At 42.8% G+C, this 18,422-nt stretch overlaps 1 protein-coding gene and 1 non-coding gene across 3 annotated transcripts in view; both read right to left on the bottom strand.

Moving 5' to 3' along the window:
* The window catches only part of EXOC4 (exocyst complex component 4), a 628,131-nt gene that overhangs the window by 203,176 nt on the left and 406,533 nt on the right, over window positions 1-18,422 (bottom strand). The gene's annotated exons all lie outside the window — the stretch shown is intronic.
* LOC119933796 lies at window positions 207-344 on the bottom strand. The gene has a single exon (XR_005452668.1). It is a non-coding gene; the product is annotated as a small nucleolar RNA SNORA7 (small nucleolar RNA).

Genomic DNA, 18,422 nt, shown 5'->3' with positions numbered 1-18,422 from the left:
ATAAATAAATAAGCAAGCAAGCAAGCAAGCAAGCAAGCAAGCATCTCTCCCAGAACGCCCCAACTCCATTTGCAATCGTTCTGGTACAGTATCCACAGGGTTTTCTTAGTAAAAAATACGGAAGTGATTTAACATTGCCTCCTTCCACGCAGTCTCTGCCCTTGATGGTTTCCCACGCCGCTGCTGCCCAGCACAGGTGAGTTTTGCCTTGTAACATATCGCCTTCCATTCGCTAGCCACTGCCCAAGCTAGGAATGGAATGGATCTGCCTCTGCTTAACTCTCCCTCCTGTAATCAAAACTGGTAGAGTACTGGAAACTCTCCAGGTGTGACCCTGAGAGAGGGGACATAACCTTACATCCCGCCAATTCCCCTATCTGTAACCTCATTGTGGATAGGGGACATGTCTACCATCTCTTTTGTATGGTCCTCTCCCAAACATTTAGCATGATGCTCTGCACAGAGTAAGTGCTCAGTAAATACCATTGATGATGTTGCCTGTTTCCCCCGACTAGACCGTAAGCTCTTTGTGGGCGGACAGCAAACTTTCCCAAGAGCTTAGTTTCCTGCACACAGTAAGCACTCAATAAGTAACACTGATGGATTGACTGAAGACACAGGGACATCAGATGGAAATACAAAATACTGAGACGAAGGACGGCTTGCGGTAGTAAGGCAAGGCTGGCCCAGTGCTGGACAAACTGAGAGGGCTCAGACTTGAGTACGTTCAGTTGGGGGGGAGTCTGGAGGTCCCACTCTCAGTGGCAGCGATCAGAGGAGGTCCAGAGTTGCTCTGGCGCTTGACGTGACTGTGAGCCCACTGTTGGGTAGGGACCGTCTCTATATGTTGCCAACTTGTACTTCCCAAGCGCTTAGGACAGTGCTCTGCACACAGTAAGCGCTCAATAAATACGATTGAATGAATGAATGAGTGACGTTTTGGGTCTGTACGCCCGGAGTGAGCCCTAATAAAAGCTTCTCAGGAAGGTGGGATGGTGCCTCTGATTGATGAATGCTTCCATCAGAGCAGCATGGCCTCAAGCACAAAGCACTGGACTGGGAGCCAGAAGGACTTGGGTTCTGATTCCGGCTCCACCACGTGTCTGCCTTGTGACCCTGGGCAAGCCCCTGCACTTCTCTGAGCCTCAGTTACCACATCTGTAAATTAGGGATTAAGACTGTGAGCCCCACTTGAGACACTGACGATGCCCAACCTGCACAGCTTGCAACTAACCCAGCGAACGGTAGAGTGCCCGGCATCTAGTACACACTTAAGTACCATACATTAAACACAAAAAAAAATCTTCCCGGGCTTTATCTTATCCAGGCACTACTGATTTGCGGAATCACATTCCCTCATTTGGGACTCAGGCATGGTGGATGGCTGAAGTCCATTAGTACCCAGCAGAATAGTGATAATAATATAACTGTGGTTGTTTGTTAGGCAGTACTATGTGCCAGGCACTGTGCTAAGTGCTGGGAAAAATACAGGATCGTCAGATCAGACACAGATCCCATCCCACAAGAGGCTCTAAGAGGGAGGGAGAGCAGGTATTTGATCCCAGTTTTACAGATGAGGAAACTGAGGTACAGAGCACAGTGAAAAGAGCAATGTAGACCTAATGCTTCTCCCACACATCGAAGATGCCAGTGCTCCTGCTTCTCGAGTTGTCACAAAGAATGATTCCATTATTTCTGCTGGTATTCTCCTGGAATATGGTCTTGTGGAAAGAACATGGACTCAGGGGGCCTGGGTTCTAATTCTGACACTTCCACTTGCCTGCTGTGGGGCCTCAGGCAAGTCATTTAACTTCACTGCGTCTCAGTTTCCTCATCTATAAAATAGGGCTCAAATACCTGTTCTCCTCCCACTTGGACGTTGAGTCCCATGTGAAGCAAGGACTGTCCCACCTGATTACTTTGATCTACCCCTGTCTGTGTCACAGAGTAAGTGCTTACGGATATTATTATTATCACTGGAGGAGGGACAAACCAGTGCTGTCATTCTGGAGTTAATTTAAAAATTAAGACACAGGTTTGACTTTTCGAGGCTCCTTATCCTCCTTGTATGACCCCTAGATTTCACTTGAGCAAAGACTCGGGCAATAAGAAAAATAATGATTAAAGGCCTCCAGGAACGATGCACTCACTAAACTGTTTTCAGGGCCACTCCATTATTCTGAATCTTTGAGAAGGAAAAATCATTATTTCACTTTATTGTTCTCAGTGGAGAGGAACTGCCATTTGAAAGGAACTATATATTCCTTCTGCCTGGGCCTCCAGACCCAGAAATTCTATTTAAAATTAGGCTATTATTTGATTCCTATTTAAAAGAACCTTTAAAAGAAAGTTTTAGCGTTCAAAGGACCTTTTGTATTTTACAAATGATTTCTGACCAATCGTCACAATCAGGGTTTGAACACCGTAGAGGTCAGGTCGGCTTAGCTTTCTTGGGCTGGCTCTCCCGGGCTTCGTTCTGGTCACGCAGAAACAGTTACCTTGGAAACTTCCAGCCACTGGAGGAAACACCACCTTTCCCGTTCATCAGGGAGGACCCGTCTGACAGAAAAAGGAGGCATCCCAGGCCGGGGCAGAGGGAGGAAGGGGTGCGACACGGTTTTCCTAAAGTTACGCTCAGATCGGGGGCAAGCCAATCTCCTGTCTCTCCTCTCTGAGGTCAGGTCAGTGGGGAGCCCAAGACAAGTCTGAAGTAGAGTGGTCCACCTACGCCTTTGCCGATAATAATAATAATTGCTACGAGCCAAGTTCTGAACTAATAATAATAATTATGGTACTTGCGCAGCACTTACTATGTGCCAAGCACTCTTTTAAGTGCTGGGGTAGATACAAGTTCTGTATATATGCTTGTACATATTTATTACTCTATTTATTTTACTTGCACGTATTTATTCTATTCGTTTTATTTTGTGAATATGTTTTATTTTGTTAATATGTTTTGTTTTGTTGGCTGTCTCCCCCTTCTAGACTGTGAACCCGCTGTTGGGTAGGGACCGTCTCTATATGTTGCCGACTTGGACTTCCCAAGCACTTAGTACAGTGCTCTGCACACAGTAAGCGCTCAATAAATACGATTGAATGAATGAATGAAATACAAGTTAATCAATCAATCAATCATATTTATTGAGCGCTTACTGTGTGCAGAGCACTGTACTAAGCGCTTGGGAAGTACAAGTTGGCAACATATAGAGACGGTCCCTACCCAACAGTGGGCTCACAGTCTAAAAGGGGGAGACAGAGAACAAAACCAAACATACTAACAAAATAAAATAAATAGAATAGATATGTATAAATAAAATAAATAAATAAATAGAGTAATAAATATGTACAAACATATATACATATATACAGGTGCTGTGGGGAAGGGAAGGAGGTAAGATGGGGGGATGGAGAGGGGGGCGAGGGGGAGAGGAAGGGACTGTCCCACATGGGGCTCGCAATCCTAATCCCCATTTTACAGATGAGGTAACTGAGGCACAGAGAAGGGTAGTGACTTTCCTAAGGTCCACACAGCAGGTTCAGGTGGAGTGAGGATTAGAATCCAGGTTCTCTAACTCGCAAACCTGTATCCTTTCCACTAGGCCATACTAAAATCTGGATATAGCTAATTTTGGAAATTCAAATAATAACCAGAATTATTTGCACTGGTACATTTCAGAGGTGATGTCAAACTACTGCAGCTACATTTTGGGGAGATAACAGTCCTCTCTGTCCTCTGAGATTTAGTGAGGGACTCTTTCTCAAGGTCAGATTCAGTCTTGAAAACAAGTGCCTAGAGTTCTTTGTCCTGACAGCTTCCTTGTGGGGGATTCATTTAGTTTACTGATTAAAAAAAATAAAATTGCTCCCTGAAAACCAGCCCAGATAAATTCAAACAAATTTGGTTTCAGTAGCTCTCTGAAAGGTATCAATCCCAGTACTTTGACAGGAAAACTAGAGGAGAGGCAGTAGTGTGGAGAGAAATCTCTGCTCTGCAGATACCTACCAACAAAGTTACTAAGAAGGCTGACTAGTTTTTGAAGTAATATTTCCTGTTGAGAAAAATGAACACCTAGAAATGGGCTGAGGATCCCTTCAAATGCCTCATTTTTGCAGAGACAAAAAAACGGAGGCACTGTCTTATCTAGCCTGGGCACCACTCGAATGTCACTTAATAAATGTCGCCTCCTGCTAATGCTGTGAATATCTGTAAAATACCTGGAGCTCAGAGGATGAAAAATTTAGGAAAGCCAAATAATTTTAAAAGTGTGACCTTTATATGCAAGCTGATGGGAAACCATCCACCTCCTCAGACCAAGAGGAACAGGAGTCTCATCTGGGCAGAGTTGACGGCATCCTCTCTTTAAGGTATTATCAGTAAACTTGAACTTTATAACTGTACTATTTGTCCAGTAAAATCTATTCCTATAAGGTCTGACTTCTGTTCTTTCAGTGCGTAATCCTTTGCTATACAGCAAATCATCCCGAGAAGTACTCCAACATAAATCTCAAGAACCTGCTAACTATAAATTTCCCAATGGACCATAATCCAGAGAGAATTCTGACCCATTTCCAAGAACACAGTGGGGAAGCGGGAGACTTCCTCCCTTTCTTTCCCTTTTTTTAAGGAGGCAATAAATCTGAATCACTTACACCATAAAGCAGCAAAACAGCAGAAGTAAGAGTTGCTATTAGAGAGGGAGCCATAAAACCCTCTTATTTTTATAGACTTGGACATTAAAAATGTGATATTTAAGCCTTTTGCTTGTATAGTGAAGGCAGCAACTGGATATAAATTTCATGGTATCTAACAACGAAACCCTGTAGCCTACAAAAACAAAATTATCTTTGCAATGCAACTTTAGGCTGGAAATTGAAACTCCAAAGGTAATTTTCCATCGAAGGTGTTCGCCGATGCATGAATTATGCTCACAGAGATGAGTCAATAGAATTTGTTTGATTGCTTCATCATCCCTCCATTATATCAAATCTTCTAAAGCGGCAGGAGACATCACAAGGATGTTTGAGGATTTCTTGTTTGAAGACACAGAGGGGCCCAAATCATATCATTCCTACTGAGAAATGGGGCCTGCCCATGAAATTGTAATTAATGCCGAAACAATCTACTTAAAAGTCTCTGAAGCAGCTTGCAGGGGGATAAATCAGGGGTGAAACATTGTTAGCATTTTATTAAAATAAAAAGAAGTCTGACATGACAGAAACCACATTACAGACTAATAAGGGATTAGCTGAAGCAATTACAACTTGGGCATTGTTTTTGGTTAAGCAAGCAGCTTTCCAGAAAGGGCAGGAAGAGAAAGGGAGAGATTGTAAATGGCTCCCTCTTTTTCAAGCCATCCCTAGCACCACTCTGGCAGAACCTGACATGAGCTCAGTTCTGGTAATTTTGTTTGGTATTGATGCAATAATGCATATTCTGGCAGGGGCAGGAGCATCGGATACTACTGAAAACAAAAAGAAACCTCTAAAATTTGGATATAGCTAATTTTGGAAATTCAAATAATAACCATAATTATTTGCACTGGTGCATTTCAGAGGTGATGTCAAACTACTGCAGCTCCATTTTGGGGACATAGAGTCCTCTCTGTCCTCTGAGATTTAGTGAGGGACTCTTTCTCAAGGTCAGATTTAGTCTTGAAAACAAGTGCCTAGAGTTCTTTGTCCTGACAGCTTCCTTGTTGGGGATTCATGTAGTTTACTAATTAAAAAAAAAAATTTGCTCCCTGAAAACCAGCCCAGATAAATTCTAACAAATTTGGTTTCAGTGGCTCTCCGAAAGGTATCAATCCCAGTACTTTGACAGGAAAACTGGGAGTGATTTTGCAGTTTAAAAAAAACACACAAAAAACCCCTACTATTTTGACTAATAATTGAACACTCTATCTAGAGAAATCACTAACAAATAATAATTGAGATGACCAGGTAAAAAGCCACCATTCTTGCCTTTGCTCAATTCTATTTTCTAGATTCCAGTGTGGCCTAGCTGCTGGCAGCCATCATTAGCAGTGGTAAGTTGAAACAACAGTCCTCAGTTTAAAAAGTTTTAGAAGTCCGCCCCAACTGAGCTACTATCAATTGATGGACTTTCTTGAATGCTTACTATGTGCAGAGCACTGTACTTAGTGCTTGAGAAAACACAATACAACTGAGTGGGCGGTCAAGGTCCCTGACCACAATGACCTTTCAGTATAGAGGACATTAAAATAAATGAATAATTTATAATATATAATTTAAAGCTTTAAGTGCTGTGGGGTTGGGGGTAGGGTGAATACCAAATGCCCAAAGGTCACATGTCCAAGTGCAACTAAACATAATCCAGATCTAGGCAGTAATAAAAAGGAACGCGAGTACGCGAGTACTTGTTTTGCCAAGGACAAGCATCTCAAAACTCAAGGCAGGAGACATCTGGACCGAACCCAAATCATTTGGCATCTGGGTAGGCTTACTCGGGCCAAATGTTAGCTCTTGAGCGTTTGATAACTCTTAAAAAATAATATACTGATGATTTAAGTGGCTCCGAATCAAAGGAGGATTGAATTCCTCATAAATTACCCATGATCTTTAAAATTGAGGGGAAGAGTGAGTGATTCATGTCCATGATTCACAATAGAGCCCAATTTATCATTCCCTTTCTGAAATCTCTCATTCGCCATGTGTTCAATTAGGCCTGTTTAGCTGTCCCTTTTTCCACAAAAGGGAAGAGTACTTAGGGCAACACATGCAGAATCTTCAACCACTTCTAAAGGTGATTGGGTTCATTCATCCAACAGTAGAGTTTAGGACTGGGTCCCTAAAAGTGCCAGAGGTTCTTCTGTCACCTGGGAGGAAGGTTGCTGACTGGCCACTGTGACAATGGCTGCATTTACATGAGGCAAAACCAATGCTAGTTCCCCTGACTCCTCCTTTCAGAAAAAATCCACAACACAGTTGTGACAACTACACAAATGCATCCTGCTTACTTTCCCTCAACCCAGGGAATTACAAAAAATTGTAGCTCCTTGTGGGCAGGGAATGTGTTTACTGTGTACTGCATTCTCCGAAGCACTTGGTACACAGTAAGGGCTCAGTAAATCCAATCGACTAAATACATTGTCGGGCTACCGGGAAGAAGCCATTGACCAAGATTTGTGCCTGAAACTGAGCTTTCCCTCTGCCTCATTCTCACCTCGGTCAATTCTTCCTCTTTCCTTCAAAAACGTAATGTAGCCTAATTTCAAAAATGGTCAGAATGGGACCCAATTTTACTGCCCTCAATATCCAAAGGGCCATATCTCTCAAGATTGGGACCCTGAGATCAGGAATGGCACAGAGCTAAACCCACTCAGTTTGGGTTCGGCTCTGACTGTGCTCCCCTGCCCCAAAAACTCATTCCCTGGTTCCAGGTAGAGTAAGAAAGAAGGAGGTAAGGAAGATGGAGAGAGAAGGTGCAGCCTTGTTGTAGGGTTAAATTTTTTAAAAAAATTTGGTTTCTTCTCCACCAAACTATTAGGAGGGCAGGTAAAAATGGGATTTCACATTGGACAGGAGATTACGATCCAGCACTTGAAACAATCTACCTGACCATCAAGTGGAACCAATTCAGGATCAGGAAATATATATCCTGTTTACTTGGGCAACTGGCAGGTTTCAGTCCTCCAACTCCATTCTTCTGGCATCCTGACCCTTCTATTACCCTTTTAGATATGCCTTTCTTCCTTATTTTATTTCTTAGATTTTCATGATGCCAGATCATGAAATCCGATCTGAAAGCCATAATGATGACAGCTAGTGAGGAACATAAAAGCTAGTCTACTTTTAAAATCTAAATATACCCATATCATTATATCTTAAGAAATCTGACACTGCCAAAATCAATGTTGGAGAACTTTTTTTATTATTATAATTGTTGCTTTTGCTATGATATGTGGTAAGCGCTTGTTGTGCGTCAAGCACTGTTTTAAGCACTGAGGCAAATACAAGTCAATCCGGCTGGACACAGTCTCTGTCCCACATGTCCTCACAGTAATTCAGAACAATTACTGAAACCCCATTTAGAGCAATGTTATGCAGCCTGCTGAGGCCAAATTTGATTCAGTGGGATTTGGCAGTCATTTCCTGGGCTCTGTCATAATTTTCCACAGTTTGGGGGTGGAGGGAGGAGTGTGGATATTATTATTATTATTATTATAACATTATCATTTAGAAAACGCTATAAGAAACATAGACAGGCAGAGAATCCAGACCTGACCACACAGGAGATATTTCCACTGTTTTCTATTTTCCTCCTTGCCTCTGTCAACTAAAATCTGAATCCTTTCCACTTATTCTTGCTCCTCTCCCTCTAGATCCTTCCCCCTCCTTCTCATTCCTCCACATAATGTCCAGCAACTGAGAATGTATGGAACTGTCTGTACTTGTCCATCCATTTCATAAGCGCTTAGTACAGTGCTCTGCACACAGTAAGCGCTTAATAAATACGATTGATGATGATGACGATTTCATCTGGGAAAAGTACTCTAGTCACTGAATGCCTGTGTCCTGATAAGCCTTTTCTTGGTGGTATGCTATGCATCTGCAACATAGTTCATCTGGGAATCCTTATTTTAAGAGAACAGGATCAAGTTTTCTTTTATTAATCCCTGTATTCCCTTTCAGAAACATGGGACAGAGAATCAGCGTGGCTCAGTGGAAAGAGAATGGGCTTTGGAGTCAGAGGTCATGGGTTCAAATCCCGGCTGCACCAATTGTCAGCTGTGTGACTTTGGGCAAGTCACTTCACTTCTCTGGGCCTCAGTGACCTCATCTGTAAAATGGGGATTAAGACTGTGAGCCCCCCGTGGGACAACCTCGTCACCTTGTAACCCCCCCAGCACTTAGAACAGTGCACTGCACATAGTAAGCGCTTAATAAATGCCATTATTATTATTATAATTATTATTACACGCACCATCTAACGCACAAAGTCATTCACGTATGTTGAAATCATATATGTGCTCTGCACATAGTAAGCGCTCAATAAATACGATTGATTGATTGATATATGTAGAGGTTGAGAACAGTTAGCTCAGTTAAGCATTTCTGGGATAAAGGCAAGCAAGAAGCACTGCAAATTTGCTTCTTAATTCAAATTTTCAGCCTTGTTTTAGTAAATATGGGGGAGATGACAATTACAGATTTGTGGGATAAGAGTCTTCTGAAAGGCCTAATATTTGCAGTGACAGGTAACATATCCCATCAGCCCGAGTGTTTAGAAAGAGCCATTTGTGATGTTCCTAAATAATATCGTAGCACCATTTATTTTTTTCTGCCTGCTCCAAGGCATGCGGCAAAGTCTGAAATGCAGAGTACATACTAAGCAGGAGTTCAAATTGAGGAAAAGACTGCATAATTGTAGAACTTGTGCCTTATATATTCATAGTTAATTTTGGTAAATGATTTCACTCTACAGGGAGGGAGGCAATGGGGGTGGGGGATTCAGGGAAGGGCGGGAGTAACTGTCCCTGTCCTTCAACTTGCTAGAAATGTATTAGGAATGACAGCCTATGATTGCTGCAGACAGCATCTAATTAACTGTCATTAGAAAACACATGTCAGAGCCTAGGGCCTATGAGGGATCTGATGTCTAATTTCTCTTCAGAATAATAAGAGCTTCCTTTGAAACAAGCTGGTGAATGAATTTTGTTGTCTTATTAATCAACTGATTTCCATTCAATCCCCCCCCCCCCCCCCGCCGCACACACTTTAATACACACCCCAACCACGTTGGAGCTTGCATTTTAAACACATGATGGATTTAAAACAACTTCCTATCATCTTCCGACTAGACAACCTCAAACAAGGGTCGGAGCAGAAATGTGATACCGAAGGGGAAGCTGTCGGTTAAACTATTAGCACAGTAATGAAACAATTACACCTAAACAACCATGACAATTACTTACAAAGTTTATTTTCTCTCAGTTTGCCACAACATGCACTTAGATTCTATTTTCATTCTTATTAATTGGAACAAAGAAATTAATCCTTCTCTCCCTCTGATAGGCAAAAAAAAAAAGTGAGCGGGAAACAGTGTATTAGGGAGTCATCCAGTTTCAATTATTTTTATTTAGCTTCTGTTGGCATGGGCAGGAAAGGAGTAGTCATTATCTGTGTCCTGTAAATGGGGTTAAGATGAAATGCTGTCCAGATCACTGAGAAGAGGATATTACTGCTACCAGGCTTACCTTCACTTTTCTAAGATTGCCTGTCAGCTTCCCTGACTGGCTCTTTCACTCAGCTCAGACTTAAACCATGCGATCCCACCACTGAACTGGATTGGTAAGGAAAGATGAGGCAGGAAATAAGGTCCATGCCCCATGCAGATGGAAACATTGACCACTGATGTGTCCTGTCCACTTCTGTGGTTCCTGGGCCAATTTAATTACACCTATGTTCCTTATGTACATATCTGTAATTTAATTATATTAATGTCAGTCTCCCACTCTAGACTGTAAGCTCACTGTAGACAAGAAATGTCTCGTTTATTGTTACATTGTAGTCTCCCAAGTGCTTGGTACAGTGCTTTGCACACAGTAAATGCTCAATAAATATGAGTGAATGAATGAATTGCTTGGGCTTCGGTTGATACCTTTCCTGTTCAGGGCAACGCTGAAAAACCGACATCAAGAGCATTGGATTCTGGTCATCAGAACTGGTCCAGAAATATTTTTGGGAGAGTCCTGTTTGGACCAAAATTCTGGAACCCGACATGGCCCTGGACAAGATCAAGAGAGTGAAATCCAAAGACAGATCCTCCTCTAGACTGTAAGCTCATTAATAATAATAATGATGATGGCATTTATTAAGCGCTTACTATGTGTACAGCACTGTTCTAAGCACTGGGGAGGTTACAGGGTGATCAGGTTGTCCCACGGGGGGCTCACAGTCTTAATCCCCATTTTAAATATGAGGTAACAGGCCCAGAGAAGTGAAGTGACTTGCCCAAAGTCACACAGCTGACAATTGGCGGAGCTGGGATTTGAACCCATGACCTCCGACTCCAAAGCCCGGGCTCTTTCCATTGAGCCACGCTGCTTCTCTATTGTGGGCAGGGAATGTGTCTACCAACTCTGCCGTTCTGTATTCTCCCTACAGCTTAGTACAGTGCTCTGCACAAAGTAAGCACTCAATAAATAAAATGGATTGAGTAATAATAATAATTTTTGTGGAAAAAGATGTCTGACATGAAATGTGGCAGTTCTCCTGCCTGACTGCCAGGGCAAGAGTAAGAAAGTGTAAGGATACATTTTATATGTCAGTGTGGTTTATAATTTTGCCCTTGGCATTACTTTTGGTGATGTTGTGGCACATCTGGGAAGGATTTTTTAAAAATAAATATCATATCCTTTACTCCCAGAAATTTGCATTTAAAAGTGGGTTTGTAAGTTGCTCTTCCTTGGGCTTTTGAAGGTTTTTAGCCTGGGTGTGTTGTTTTGGTTTGGTTTGTTTTAGCAAGAATGGAAGGGTTAACCAGCTTGTTCTCTGTTTCTCTTCCTCCTCCACCCCCCAACTTTTAAATTGTCCTGTGGAATTGTCAAAGTGTTGGCTAAATGTCAACTGGGAGATGGTAGTGGGCAGATTGTTAAGTGCTTACTTTGTGCAAAGCACTGTTCTAAGTGCTGGGGGGGGATACACCAACCTGGGGCTCACAGTCTTAATCCCCATCTTCCAGATGAGGGAACTGAGGCACAGAGAAGTGAAGTGACTTGCCCAAAGTCACACAGCAGATAAGTGGCAGAGCCGGGATTAGAACCCAAGACCTCAGACTCCCAAGCCTGGGATCTTGCCACTGAGCCACTCTGCTTCTCTAATGACTTCAGAGTGGGGATGGGGCTACATATGCCCAGCTCATGTTGCATGCATGTGCAACAATGGGCTAATTCCCCACAGATAAGACCAAAGCGGGAGAGTGGACACTGGTTCCACCATTCTAAGGAACAGATCAATCAAGGCCTCACTGTAGGTCTGGCCCAAGACGCAGCTGAAACCAAATATTTCAAGGCAAGGTAGTTCTAGGAGTTGAGGTGGAGTAAGAAGATGGAAAGGGATTTCATGGGTGTCAAATCCCCAGGAGGCCTTACACCAAGTCCTGATCCTCTACTATATTCTAGGGCAGAAATAACTCTGTGTGACAGGTAAGGTATGATTAGCTGCGGAGTTATTTTCCTTGCTTCCTTCTTGCATTTGACAGGAGTGGGGTGGCACGGGTAATTCCGAGTCGGACAATCTGCCCACTACCATCTCCCAGTTGACGTTTAGCCAACGCTTTGACAATTCCACAGGACAATTTAAAAGTTGGGGGGTGGAGGAGGAAGAGAAACGGAGGGCAAGCTGGTTAACCCTTCCATTCTTGCTAAAACAAACCAAACCAAAACAACACACCCAGGCTAAAGACCTTTAAAAGCACAAGGACGAGCAACTTACAAACCCACTTTTAAATGCAAAGTTCTGGGAGTAGAGGATATGATATTTACTTTTTAAAAATGCTTCCCAGATGTGCCACAACATCACCAAAAGTAATGTCAAGGGCGGAATTATAAACCACACTGACATAAAACGTATCCTTACACTTTCTTACTCTTGCCCTGTCAGTCAGGCAGGAGAACTGTTACATTTCGTGTCAGACATCTTTTTCCCACAAAAAGAACATGAAATTTTGGATTGCCTCTCCTGATTTCTGAGACAAAGGCTACTACCTCTATGGCTTCTGAATGTTCATACGGTAACGGTTCTTTCTACGTGATCATTTTAGTTAAAAATCTAGACAGAGCTGTCACAGAGCTGTGAATTTAGTTTTGCTCTGTTTCCCTTCTGAAATGTTCAGTTCACCTAGCTTCCGAAAAAACTGACGGCAGATGTTCTAAGCAGGACTTAAGCTTGGAGGAAGGGAGCGAGGGACTAAGCTCTTTCCACTTCTTCCCCGTGCTCCTGAGCTCCTAGTCTGAAGCACTGACTTTTACCTCATAGAAGGGCTTTTGGGAATTCGTTATCTATCATGTGCCACATATTTGAGGATGATATTAAAAGGGAAAGGGAGCGTGGCTTAATGGCAAGAGAAGGGCTTCGGAGTCAGAGGACATGGGTTCTAATCTCGGCTCTGCCACTCGTCTGCTGTGTGACCTTGGGCAAGTCACTTAGTTTCTCTACATCTCAGTTACCTCATCTGTAAAATGGGAGTGATTGTAAACCAGGGACAGATGGTGGGACAGGGACTGTGTCCAACATGCTTACCTTGCATCTACCAAGGCACTTAGTACATTAGCTGGCACATAGTAAGCACTCAACAAATACCATTAAAAAGAAAAAAAGAATTCAGGGGAGTTCAGATTGCAGGACAATAATAATAATAATAGCATTTATTAAGCGCTTACTATGTGCAAAGCAGTGTTCTAAGCACTGGGGAGGTTACAAGATGATCAGGTTGTCCCACGGGGGGGCTCACAGTCTTAATCCCCATTTTACAGATGAGAGATCTGAGGCCTAGAGAAGCGAAGTGACTAGCCCAAAGTCACATGGCTGACAAGTGGCAGAGCCGGGATTTGAACCCATGACCTCTGACTCCAAAGCCCGGGCTCTTTCCACTCAGCCACGAGGACAAAGCAGGAGAGGTCTCTAGGAGAAGTCTGCGGATACTCCAGTGGTCACCTTCAGGTCCAGTCTGGACCCTGGTAGAGGCCACAGGTGGTCAGGTGGGGGATTTGATCCATGTTGGGGAATCATTATTATTACGGTACTTGTTTAGCGCTTACTATGGGTCAAGCACTGTTCTAAGCACTGGGTTAGATAAAAGTTCATCAGGTTGGACAAAAACGGCTCACAGTCTAAATAGGAGGGAGAAGAAAACACGAAAAGAACCTGTTTCAGACATGAACACTTGGGACAACCCAGTAACCGATCCAACGTCCCAAACGCCCTTGAGATCCTTGGAGTTATCTGACAAACAGTGAGAAGTGGAAAGTAAACTCGTCAAAGGCAGGGACCTCTTTTTTTTTACTTTTATGTCACAACTTAGTACAGTGCTCTGCACAACGTAGACACTCAATAAGTGCAATTGGTGTAAAGTAAGAAGATCAATACTTCTGGAAATTCCTTTGGAGAAGCTGGGGACCGAGATAAAAGAAATCCCCCGCAACGGTAAGTACCTTCTTTAGGTAAGATGTGGCACAAATATTTAATAGAAGGCTTGAAAGAACAATGAAGAATATAAAGAACAATGGCAACAACGGATAGGAATTATTCTGCCTATGGTTTATCCCTTTTCTTTTTCTTCTTTTTTACACCTTTCCCTGGTGCTGTCTGGAGAGCGTAGGCAGGACTATCAGCCCCAACATCAGACACCATGTTTTAAAATTAAAATTCACAAGGTAGGAACTGGGATTGGGCAAAATGTAGCTTTTCTAAAGGGTCGCTGCTTCCTCTGTGAGACTTGGACTCCTAAATTATGGCCAGCTGTTGACGGTTCAGTGTGAGTTGGGTCGGTGGCCAACTCGAGAATCTGCTGAAAGGGCTTTCTCTTTAGTCAATGGGTAGCGAGATGAATAGCAACTGCTACATTTTACTAGGCCTCAAAAGATAGTCGACCCTTGCATCATCATCATCAATTGTATTTATTGAGCGCTTACTGTGTGCACAGCACTGTACTAAGCGCTTGGGAAGTACAAATTGGCAACATTTAGAGACAGTCCCTACCCAACAGTGGGCTCACAGTCTAAAAGGGGGAGACAGAGAACAAAACCAAACATAGTAACAGAATAAAATAAGTAGAATAAATAGAATAGAATAGAGATGTACAAGTAAAATAAATAAATAAATGGAGTAATAAATATGTACAAACATATATACATATATACAGGTGCTGTGGGGAAGGGAAGGAGGTAAGATGGGGGGGATGGAGAGGGGGACGAGGGGGAGAGGAAGGATGAAACCACTAACTGGACAATGCTTACCTCCTGGGGATATACTCAGCTGGGAGTGACTCATATTACATAGAGATATATTACAAGTATTTATATATAGGAAAATAACTTCTGGAGTCTCAGAGAAGGGCCCAAAGGAAGAGAAGAGCCTTCCTTCAGCAACACAGTAATTTCGGAATGCTAATGGGATTCTTCATTCACTAAACCGATTCGTCGGCCATTTCAGCTTATGCTCTGATGAAGAAAAGGAATCGCATATTGCTATTAACGTAGGGTGAGCTAAAGTGAGCTGGGAGGAACAAAGAGAGTTTTAAAATTAGCCTTCTGCTTAAAGCCCCAGAACAAAATTACATTATCTTGATGCTCCACCTGAGACCTCCTGCTCCAGTGAATTGCGGACAGTTTTTGATGGATTTCAAAATACCGAGTGGTCACTCCGGAGTGGGAATCGTCACCCTGTTCCTGGGAGCTTCCTAGTCCTCCATTACATACGAAGGATGACCTAGGGGAATGTTCAGGGGTGCCTAGGACCACCGTCCACCAGAAACAGGACGAGGCAATGAGAGGCAGGGTGTGAAAAGACTGCCAAGCAACCTACTAACTCAAAGAAAATCTAATGAAGCAAGGATCACTGACACCGGTCCCATTCATTACAGGAATCTCTGTAAGTGGCAGTGCCAATTTGGGGTGGGGGGTGGTGGGTGGACAGGGTGTGTGTGTGTGTGTGTGTGTACAACTCAAGTGCTTTGTAGTAACTGCTTACAAGGCCAGCACCATGAAAAGGTTGTGAATTCCTGCTCTACAACAAATCAGTTATTCTCCTAAAGGTAGTAGAATTGGAAGGAGAGAGGGGGAAGGTAGGAAGAGAAAAAGGGAATGGAAGACACTGTGTTCTCTACTGGAACACTAGCCTTAGTTCAAGATGAAAGGCCTTTTACAACCTGGAGGCGATCTATAAAAGGACAAAAGGCCTAGGGAAAGCACTCGGGATGGAAGGAGTTGGACAATATGACCCTCCGAAAATACTTCAAAGGATGGTCTAGAAAGATCACAACAGGGGAGAGTGCTACTATATTAAACTCATCTTATCAGTGTGCCATGTTCCAATAAAGTGTCCTTCATTTTCTTTGGGGGCTCTGTTCTCAGCAAAGACAGTGTGAGGCAAATCCATTTGTGGAAAGCAAGTCCAACTCTCCAGAGGAAAATGAGAGTTAAATTCCAGATCCCATAAGGTTGTATATATTTTGGTGCAGAAAACTGGGATTATTTTATCTCCCGACTCCCATCCCCAGCGCAAGCTTTGTCTCTCCCCCTTTCTCTCTCTCACACACAAACACGTACATCTCAATAACTCCCTCTGGGCTGCTTCAGGGATTCACTTGCAAGAGTACAACATAACAGACACATTCCTGTCCACAACAAGTGCACAGTCTAGAGGGGAAGCCAGACATTAATATAAATAAATAAATAGATAAATGAATAAATAAAAAATACATCTCTTCCTATTTATCAAGCTAAGAGTACTAGAGGAAAGTCCTCATTTCAACCACATAAGAACTCCTATATGCGAATGACTAAACCCTAGTCAGGCACATAAAAACAAGTATTTGGATTATGCACCACTTTTCAGAATTAGTAAGTGCTACGGACTGTGAGCCCACTGTTGGGTAGGGACCGTCTCTATATGTTGCCAACTTGTACTTCCCAAGTGCTTAGTACAGTGCTCTGCACACAGTAAGCGCTCAATAAATATGATTGATTGATTGATTGATTGATTCAGGGGTATGGGAGAGAGGGAACTCCTCCAGAGCATAGCCTAGCGAGGAGAAACTCCTACAGTTCAACTACAACTCCTACAGCAGGAGCACCATGGCCTAATGTGTGCTCTGCACACAGTAAGTGCTCAATAAATACGATTGATGATGATGATGATGATTATAATGGAAAGATCACAGGCCTAGGAGTCAGAAGGGCCTGCTGTGCGATCTTGGTCAAGTCACTTCACTGTGCCTCAGTTACCTCATCTGTAAAACTAGATTAAGACTGTGAGCCCTATGTGGGGCAGGGACTGAATCCAACCTGTACTGTTATCTACCCCAGCACTTAGTGCCGTGTCTGGCACATAGTAAGCACCTGAGTATCATAAAAAAAAAAGTCCTACAACTGCAAATACTGAAAACGGAGAGAATGCAGGGAGGGGCTGAATGCATCGAGCATTGAGAAGCAGCGTGGCTCAGTGGGAAGAGCCCGGGCTTCTAGACTGTGAGCCCACTGTTGGGTAGGGACCGTCTCTATATGTCGCCAGCTGGCACTTCCCAAGCGCTTAGTACAGTGATCTGCACACAGTAAGCGCTCAGTAAATACGATTGATTGATTGGGAGTCAGAGGTTATGGGTTCTAATCCTGGCTCCACCGCTTGGCAGCTGTGCCACTTTGGGCAAGTCATTTAACTTCCCTGGGCCTCAGTTCCCCTCATCTATAAACTGGGGATTGAGACTGTGAGCACCACGTGGGACAACCTGATCACCCTGTATCCCCCAGCGCTTAGAACAGTGCTTTGCATATAGTAAGCGCTTAAATACCATCATCATCATCGAGCAGCTAGGAAATCTGAAAAAGGAGAGAAAGAAGGTAGGGACAAAGTGGGGGCCGGAATGGGGAAACAAATACACGCTTTTCCCCTTTGCACACTACAGATACCAGTAAACAACAAATAAGGGGAGCCCTCTATGACAGCTATGTGTTCTTTGATTTAACACCAAGAACTCATTTGCTGCACATGGAACAGGTTGTTAATTATGCTTAAAACTGCCTCAGGACAGCTGCAATCTCAGAATAGCCAAGTGTGACTTTCTGAAGCATCCTAAGGGCTGTGAATCTTGTACTTAACAACAACAACAACAACAAAGCTCCTTTAAGTGAAAATCAGTGCACAAAAACCTGCGACAAAACAACAAGCCCTGTATTTATTTGTATGAAGCAGAGTATCTGGTTTACAAGAGAAAGGTTATTCTCCCATAAAGGGTGAAAATAAACCTTGTATATGCAGTGCCAAGAGGGATACCAGTTACTACATACTTACTGCCTTAAAATCCAGTTGAAAATGAAAATGACTCGACTAAAATCCAGCGAGTCCAAATTCAATTTGTTAGATTAATATTTTTAAAACTATCGTTTGAACCAAGCGGCACTCCTATTATTCCAGAAAGCACATGAAATCAGGAATTTAATTTAAATGGAAGCGCCTTAAAAGAATTACACTGTTGATTGTGTTAAGCAAATAATAATTAACGCAAGTACATACAGTTCTAATTAGCAAGGAATTTAATTAAACAAATATGCCAACATAACCAGATGCATGACAAAGTAATTGTAATATGTCTTGCCCATGTATTCTTCATCACTTCATAGTTTTTTTTTTGGCGCAGTGATTATAAAATCATTGTAAAAATACCAGCACAGAAGTTCTTAAAG

The sequence above is a fragment of the Tachyglossus aculeatus genome, chromosome 10 (genome assembly GCF_015852505.1).
Source record: "Tachyglossus aculeatus isolate mTacAcu1 chromosome 10, mTacAcu1.pri, whole genome shotgun sequence".
Classification (NCBI taxonomy): domain Eukaryota; kingdom Metazoa; phylum Chordata; class Mammalia; order Monotremata; family Tachyglossidae; genus Tachyglossus; species Tachyglossus aculeatus.
This window is presented reverse-complemented; position numbering and strand designations above follow the sequence as displayed.